We start from the raw sequence: 9,107 nt of genomic DNA on the forward strand, positions 1-9,107 counted from the left end.
CAAATTACTTTGATTTGAAACTTCAAAGCCTGACTACAGAGGAAAATTATGTAGGTAAATAATATTATGTGCTCCAAGGCTTTAGGAAATAAATGTCTAATTCAAGGTGCATCCAACTAAAAGTTGTGGTATAGTCACATGAAATGCTCTACAATTACTGTATTTTTGCTCACAGGTCTGCATTATATAAAATCATTTTAGTACAGTGTAAAAGATGGTGTTTAAGGTATTCAATCCATTTGATTCATATTATATCACTTTAAATAAAAGGAAATTTTCATTATTTATATCTTCCTCAAAGGATTCTACTTGCTAAGTTCTGTAAAAAGACACCAACACTTGACAAGAAGAACAGTAGTGGACTTTTCCTAGGAGGACATGTCCTGTGACAAATTATCTTGGGAAGCACTCTTCTAGTCTCAGAGAAGTAGAATAGAAATCTTGGAATGATGCATTTAAACATTTACAATCTAAGGAACTTGTAAATTTAAATGGACTTGGCAGTGTTAACTTTACAGTTGGACTTGTTGAACTTCAGGGTCTTTTCCAACCTACACGATTCTCTGGTTCTATTCTATCATGCTAAAACATCTAATATTCTACAATTCACTTTCCATGACCCTATTCAAATTGAAAAAGTTAAAAGTTGTTTAAATCTTACTTAAATAAAAGGACTCTAAAATAGCCTATTAAACATTTTATTGCAAACAACCATTTTCTAAATACCCCTTAATTCAATTTTTTCTTCCAAACTTCCTACTGTGTATATGCTCAAGATAGGCATCAGCTATGGCTGAACACAAAGTCTGGAGCTTGAATAGAATAGGATCCAAATATTGTGAGTGAACTTTCTATTCTTCTTGGAATTCTTTGTGCTGCTCAGACAAACTTCATTTCAGTTCCTCCTTGAGGCCTTCATGCTCTTCTCACCATGAGGGAAACCTTTCATTGTAGTCACAAAGAAGTGTTTCCTAAAAAGGTTTTGGGAAAAGCTGGTTTTGGAATCCTGCTACCAAAGTGGGGAGTTGTCTTCCTATCAGCTAGAAGACATACAGAGACACCAAGAGTTCTCACAAACACAAATACCCACTGTAGCTGTTGTTACAATATGTATTATTGGACACTGTAGAATGTCATCACTCTGGAAACCTTATCACCTTGCTTTTATAAAAACCAAATCTCCTACAGAATTTTGCAAGTACCACAGAAATATTTTGTATTTAATTTTGCATGACTTTCAATTGCTCCAGAGGAGCTGAGAAGAGAATGATAACTGATCCAAGCCAGTTCTTTCTCATAGGATTGGCCACTGTGAAACTTAAAACACATCCTATCAAAAGCAAAGATGATACAACTGCAAACACAAAGTTAAAACTATTTGTTGGCAGACTGAACAAGAAGCAACCGTACTGCTGGTATAGATACCAGAACTGGTTCCTCATATGCTAGCTTGGATCTAGCCAGTTTTCTTATCTCAAGACGGAGCATAGAGTTGATGCAGTTGTATAATTTCCAAAGCCCGCAGAAGTCAGACATAACTTTCATATACTATTGTACTTTGAAGTAAGCACTGCTGGATCCAAAATGATGCTGTGCAGATCAAAGACTCAAGAGTCCTAAGCTCAGAGTTCACCTTTTCAAACTGATACAAAAATGACCTCTAGCAAAAAAAAAAAAAAAAAACCATAGAAGAGCAAAATAACTATTCCAAATTATAGTTGCAGTATCCTAGAGCAACTTCAGTATCAGTTGAAGGGTTTTCAGTGTTGTGAGCACTTTCTCATTTCACCACCCCTCAAACCTCCCTTCTCATGTAAAGAGAAGCTGTCTGCTTCACATCAAAGCATCTGGAAAGTTCCCTCTGATGACAGATTTGAACTATCTGGAGAACAGTAACACAGCAATATAGGAGAAGGTTGTCATAACTGAAAATATGGAAACAGAAGTCTTGTAAAGGCATCTGGAGCTCAGCACAGAGAAAGGGCAAAACTTTAAAATACTATAAAGGCAGAGATGTCAGGTTCTGGTTATACAGGTAAAGCTACAATAGTAGTGTTTTTCTGCCACCTATTGATGCCTTCCAACTCCCTTTTTACCTGGCAGTTTACTCATAAGATATTCTATAGATGAATAGGTGACTCAGCTGCTTCTGACATCTGCTCAAGCAATTATAAACTTCTTTGGAATTACTGGAATTTTTTCATTTACAGCCCTTCAAGTAAGCACGAGATGAATAGCTCTGTGCATGGCTGCTACTGACAGGACAGCACTATTGCTGACACATATGTTTAGCAGAAAGGTATAAAAAATTTTATAATGTCTATAAAGATAACAACTGCGTAATTAGTCAGGAAGGGATTTATTTTTAAAGGACACCATGCTACAAATTTGAGAATTGAGATAGTAGATACCTCATACTATCAGTCTATGTGTCAGTTGTTTATATCAATCATCACAGGTTTTATTTCCATTTACGTTCTCTATATGATTTGGGAACCCACACTATTTTTTCTGGCCTCATCTGCAACTATCAAGAAAAGCATAAACATTGGCGGGAAGCTATAAAAAAATCTCCATAAAAATGAACCTCAAAAACTCGTAACTCCCAGCATATACCCATCCTTTACATGAAAGAGTTTAAAAACCATTGATTTCATAGCTAATCTTGCCATAAAGACAGAGCACTATGAAAATATTTATAACCCAAAAATAATCCCTAATTTATTTGTTCAATGAATGGAAAAAGCTTCAGAAACAGTTGCAAGAAAAATTTACAAGAAAACTTGCATTCTAGAGCCAGAGTGAAGAAAGGCAATTTAACTTCATAAATACAGAGTGCCACCAACAGCCTATCTGCATCTGCACAAGAAGAACATATCTAGTATGGGATCCTGAACTAGCAGATATGGGCATACCAAAAAAGAGTCCAGGAAGTTGACTCTTGATAAATTTACATGTACATGACAGAAATAAAGCCTTGTGATATCTAAGTATTAGGACAACTCTTCTAGGGGTGTGATAGATATTTCATCATGATATCCAATTTTTGAAACGACTAACTGAAAGAGGAGCTATAACACTTTTTTTAATGAAGAAAAATACAGAACATATCAGTTGGCTTAAAAAAAAAAATCCAGAATTTCAACTGAAAAAGTATTTCACAGAATGTCAGGTTCCTTGGGAAATTCTAAATGCAGCTGAAGAGTTCACAGTTTAGAGAACTCAAAATTTTTCCCAAACCAAGGAATAATGTCCATACTGCTGTAGTGCCATTGCCTTTGCTGACTCTTGCTCTGCCTCAGAGCTCCATCTCACGAAAAATTGGGGCAGCTCAGTGTGAGGGCTCACAATGTTTCATGGGATATACAGTCCCATTGATAGAGAAGGTGACAGAAGTGTTGCAGTCTACAAAAATCAGCATTCTAGATGCAGTATCTAATCAAAGTCTTAGGTTTCAATTATATTTTAAAGTTTTTACCCAGATCTTCACCTTGAGTACATTTAAGGGAAAAATAGTTAATTTTGTTCAAAATATCATAGCATCTAGCTTTATATCAAATACCTATAGTAAAATTTTGCAAGCTATAATAAAATTCTTATTGGATTTTGATCACATAATTTGTACTGTTAACTAATATATGTAATATGCTTCTAATTGCAGTTAATTCAAATGTGTTAGAAGTATAGATAGGTCTGACTTGGCATTTAGGTTGATAATGGACAAAATTCTCTGCTACATAAACATATAAAAGAAAGGAAAGATGGATTCAGAAAATATAAAAAAAGTCAGAGATTAAATGTAACACAACTTATCAAATGTAAGTTTAAACAAAGACTGTTTCTGAAATATCAAATTCCTGAAATACTCTATGTGGTATCTCCCTATAAACAATAGTTTTACTACTGCAACAGCTGGAAGCATTTACACATTTTAATATCTTCTTCAGTAACAAAGTTAAATTATTCTTGCAGCTGTTCAAAAGTATTTTGGAATGGTTTGTTCCCTGGATCCTGCATGCTGTGAAAAAATATAAGAGCAAGGCTGGAGGGTTTTAAAAATTGTCTCAATTTCAAAATAATTTTTTTCTTAATAAACCTTTACAGACTTTACACAAACTTTCTCAAGACTTCTGATAGAGCTTTCTGACTAGCACCAGTAGCATAAGCATATGCTAGTTCATGGCTAAAATTATTTATCTGGTCTAATTGCAATGTCTTTTAGTTTTAAACAAATTCATATTTTTTTACTGGAGTGAATTTTTGAAAAGTAAAAGAATATGTGTACTTTTACTTTAAATTGTACGTAAATATTTTTGTGCATAACAAAAAATTTTTAAATGCCCTTTTCTAAGAAGTAGTATTACAAATTAAAGATGTTTCTTACAAAATCATTTGATTTAGTTTTTCTCTTTTCACTGGATTATCAGATACTACTGATAATAACCCATTAGTCATGAGATGAATCAGACATGTGGAGCACAAGCAGGTGAGCTGTACAGGACACACATAAATCCAGCATAGCCCTCACACATCAGAACTGCAGCCTGTGCTCTCCAGGGTTAATCTGAACTTGTGCAATAAACCCACTGCATTCAGAACATCCCAGAGTTACTGAGTGTTCACAAGACATCTGTGTGTCCTGGAGAGGACAGGACCTTTATCCGAGGCACAGCAGTGACCTCTGTGCAACTGCAGCAGAAGATACAGCTTCCTCTGTTCGGCTATTCTGGTACGAGACCTAATCTCGGGCAACAGTTCTGCTCTGGGGTTTTAAATAACTGTGATAACTACTGAAGTTTGTTCCCATGCTTTGTTTTTATCTATTAAACATTTTAAAAACATAATGAGCCTTAACTCAGTTCCTGTTAGTTGTAATCCAAAGAACTTGCATGAAAAATATTAAGAGTATCTACAATTACCCTGTCTCCTAATACAGTACAGACAATATGTATTTTCTTCTAAAAAACATGTAAGCTATTAAAATCTGCTAAACATTACCATAATCAATTCCATTATTTATGAATACCCTCATACATGAATAGTTAGGATATTTGGGATCAAAGTCGACTGCTTTAGCCCATTTGATAAGTTTATATGTGACTGAGCCTTCAAATTCCGGTAGCTATTTCTGCATTGATATTTCTTGGCACATTAAAATAAAACCATCTAGCATTAATTGCAGAACATTTAAAGGAACAAATGTTTATTGCAACAGAAACTTCTTATAATGTAGACAATTTTTAGAACACATTTCAAATTCTGACAGATTAATGAGGTTACCTGGTTTAACATCATAGCTATTAAAAAAATCAACTAGGAAGCACTAAGAAACCCTAAACCAACTTACAAACAGTTCCCACAGATATGAACATGAAATTCTAAGAGATGAGAACCCTGATAAACCTTAAAAATATACAATTCATTACCACCTGCATCAAGCAGAATTTATCAGCTGTGAAACAGGTGCTACAAGAAAGCACTTCCTTCATCAGGTGCCTGTGATAAAGCATACATGAGTTCGCCTGACATCAAGGCACATAGTTTCTCTTTTTTGTCTAGAAAGAAAGGTACATCTAAATCAAAATTTGTTGACAGAATACAAAAAGCCATTCAATAAGATTGTGTGTGTATATATATATTTTTAATATATTTGAAAAATCACCCTCTGTGCCCCTCCAAATTGAGTGAAACTTCCACTTTATTTTAACGGGCCATAGAAACTATGTGGCTTTCAAACAAAATTTACACTGTGCTACCTCACAGCCATAGCAACTCACCTGCATTTTAACATCTGAATTGCTGATGAGCTTCTATTTCCCTGAGGAGGATGTTTTCTTGAATATAGAGTTAATGGGGGAGAAAAAATGAATTCTCTAAAACCTTCAGAAAACATGATTCACAAACAAATACTTAACAAAACAGCTAGAGGTCAATATTGACAGTCTGTCAGATCAGAGTTCAAAGAGGACTCTTTTTTTGTGAGGAAATATCATATTCCTTGGTGTCTCCTTTCAGGATAAGGACATGGTGTTCAGAACCCAGCCCAGATTTGATATGGTTTTTTTAAGCTGTCACCTACTGTAGCTGTAACACAGCTTACTACAGAAAGGGTACAGTCAGGGACTTGGGCACTTCTACTACAAAGCATGCTACTTTCACTTCAAATCATTTTACAAACTGTAAAAAAAATGTAAACTGGCCCATCTTGAGTGGTGTAATTTCAAAACCATCTGAGCACCTCCCAGGCTTCCCTGTGGTAGTCTCAGTAACACTTCATCAGTTAATTAAGTGCCACTGGGCCATTTCAGTACAAAAGAGCAGAAAGACATACCTATCAAAGCATCAGCCATTTTTATTCAGGCATTAGTCATTTGACACCTAAATTATTTTCAAAGTGACTATCAAGAACAGTTACATTTTGTAGACATACCCCCTGTTTCTTAAGTATTAATGACTTCTTAATGGCTACAAATCCAAATTTTCATAACTGAGTCATGAAGAGATCTGCACCATTATGTATGAGTGCCTCCATCCCGCAGTGGATTTTTCCCAGCAATTATTTTAGATAATTTTCAGATAAGTGGGAAGAAAAATAGTCAAATTTCAGATTATCAAAAATAATGAGCTGTGGACTCCCCATTCCTGGAAGTGTTCAAGGCTAGGATGGATGGGGCTCTGAATAACCTGATCTAGTGGAAGATGTCCCTGTCCATCGCAGTGGCTTTGGAACTAGATGATCTTTAAGGTCCCTTCCAACCCAAACCACTCTATGATTCTATGATTATATGATTCAGACTTACTACTGATTTCACAAAAAGCACTTCTGTGTGATAACAATTTATCCATCTGGTGGCAGTTATTTTAAGGTCTAATATTTATCCAAATTTTCATACATTTAATGTATGATTACTGATACTATACATGATAATTCTTCCTGAACTATTATTTGATACTAACACATTAGTAGTCTTAAAAGATATTTAATTAAATTTATCAGCTAGTAATTGTAATTTAAGTGATTTTTAAAGTAAGATCTATATCAGCTGAGCTAATCATATTCTGTCATTCAGTTATTGATACAATCTCTTACGTTTTCAACTCTTGAGGGTTGATGTCAACCCCCCTACAAGCAATAGTATTTCTCTGAACCTTATTACATCAGGACCATGCAAAGCAGAGACATTCACAGTGAGAGTAAATTAGATAACTGTATTTTAGCATTAAGATCAATTTGGTACCCAAATTCTAAATATCTAATGAATATCTGATATTCATCAGATAGCACTTTAAAAACTAACTAAGGAAGATGCTGATGTGCTGAAGACGTGCTTATGATTTTAAAATATTTTTATGAAATAGTTGTAGCATTTACAGTTAATTGGTGTTCCAGCATGTGGTTTACAATCTCCAGGAGCTAGAGAAGAAATGAGAGGAAGAGATTTAGTCAGGAAACAGAAACAAATCACCACAAGATGAATGAAGAATGTCTGAGCAGAGGGGAAGAAAGTCAACTAGAAATTGCAGAAGACTGAATTTAGTACTGGTCCCAGCTTTCAGGAAGGATACCTGGCAGGTAGATGTACCTAACCTGACCTGGGTAAAAAGAGCACAGTTGCTGTAGCAGGCACTGTCATCCTTGACTTGCTCCAAGAGCAGGGGGATTGTGAAGAGAGGTTGTTCGTGAACATACACTTAGAGAAAACTTAAATGGGGTCACAGGCAGCTCCAGCAGGACCAGGACATCAGGTTGTCCTAGTAAGTTCCACGAAACCTCCTTCAACTACTGATACAATACAAGTGAGCAATCATTTGTATACTTTTTTTCTTTTTTTTCTATTTGTTTAATAATACACCTAAATACATACACAAGTTTCCTTACTGATCTCAGGAAAATAAATACTTACACGTCCTAAGGAAAACTTGTTCTACCAGATGCTACAGAGTGGTACCATTAAGTATAGAGCAAGGTACAGAACTGTTACTCTAAATGCACATAATGTATGCTAGACCAGATTTTCCAGTTAATATCAGTGCCATTTGTCTTATGACACAGTGTAAACAGCAGAGAAGCTGGAAAAAAAAAAAAGTAATGGGTCAGATTACAGGTCTGTCTAGGCACTATTCAATCTCCAATAAAGACAATAAAATGCATTTGCAGAACAAGTGAATGGTATTTTCTTTAAGTACTGTTTCAACATTAGGTAGGCTGTATTTTGCATACTGCTGTACCAACACTGCAGGTAGGTGCAAAGTTGAGGCTGAGGTGATGAGGATGGCCAAGACAGCAGCACAGGTTCCTCATTTAGGGGAGGGAAGGTATTTACAGAGGTTTGGAAGCACCCCTCCTCAGCAGTAAGACCTTACACACCACCTGAAGTTAGTACTACTGCTGCTGAGAGAACAAGAAAAATAAATTCATAAACCTCTACCTTAAACATGAGAAATGCCACCAAGTTCAATGGGACTATTCAATATCAGCACGTAAAACTAAAATTAATACACTCCTAACTGCTTGTTAAGTTTTGCTGCACAATAGCAGGAAATATGTAAATAAGTATTTTTATTGTATTACCTTCCTGCAGGTTCTGATTTGCAAGTCATTCTAGTTGTCGTCTACCAACATCCTCAATGTCTCCAGCAAACTAGAAGAAACAAATCAGGACAAGCTTCCAGTGAAGCATCAACCCCATATGATTTTTTCCTACATGCTAACTGCTTGACCAACTGCTGTCACGTTTTTATTAGCGAGGGCAGATTTTACCCAGCTGAAAGGCCCGGCGTTCCCGACCCGTGAGGCTGAAGGCGCTGTCAGTGTGGGGGGTCCCGAGGCCGTCCCGGCAGCGAGGACGGGGCGGGGCCCGCTCCCAGCGCGGAGCCCGCGGCACCGGCGCCCTCTGGCGGTGCCGGACAGGGCTGCGCTCGGGAGTGCCCGGGTCAGACCGGCGCGTCTCACACTGGAAATGAAAAGAATGCCTTTCTTTTAATCTACATTGCTTCCGGTTATTACTGTATTCTTTAAAAAATCAGAGTAAAGTGAAGGCTTCCGTGAAATGCTGTATTCAGACCAATATTTAACACTTAATGGATCAGAAGTATTGGGTAGTGGC

General features: G+C 36.3%; 1 long non-coding RNA gene across 2 annotated transcripts; it reads right to left on the reverse strand.

The window, feature by feature from the left end:
* Nucleotides 1–4,517: 4,517 nt before the first annotated feature.
* On the reverse strand, nucleotides 4,518–8,861 carry LOC125329763. Of its 2 annotated transcripts, XR_007205266.1 has the most exons (4): nucleotides 8,789–8,861; nucleotides 8,573–8,642; nucleotides 7,905–8,070; nucleotides 4,518–7,414 (listed from the first exon to the last, which is right to left on the reverse strand). It is a non-coding gene; the product is annotated as an uncharacterized LOC125329763 (long non-coding RNA). The 2 variants fall into 2 exon arrangements; XR_007205265.1 differs by having other exon boundaries at nucleotides 4,518–8,070.
* Nucleotides 8,862–9,107: the final 246 nt, after the last annotated feature.

Source organism: Corvus hawaiiensis, chromosome 8, assembly GCF_020740725.1.
Source record: "Corvus hawaiiensis isolate bCorHaw1 chromosome 8, bCorHaw1.pri.cur, whole genome shotgun sequence".
Taxonomy (NCBI): Eukaryota; Metazoa; Chordata; class Aves; order Passeriformes; family Corvidae; genus Corvus; species Corvus hawaiiensis.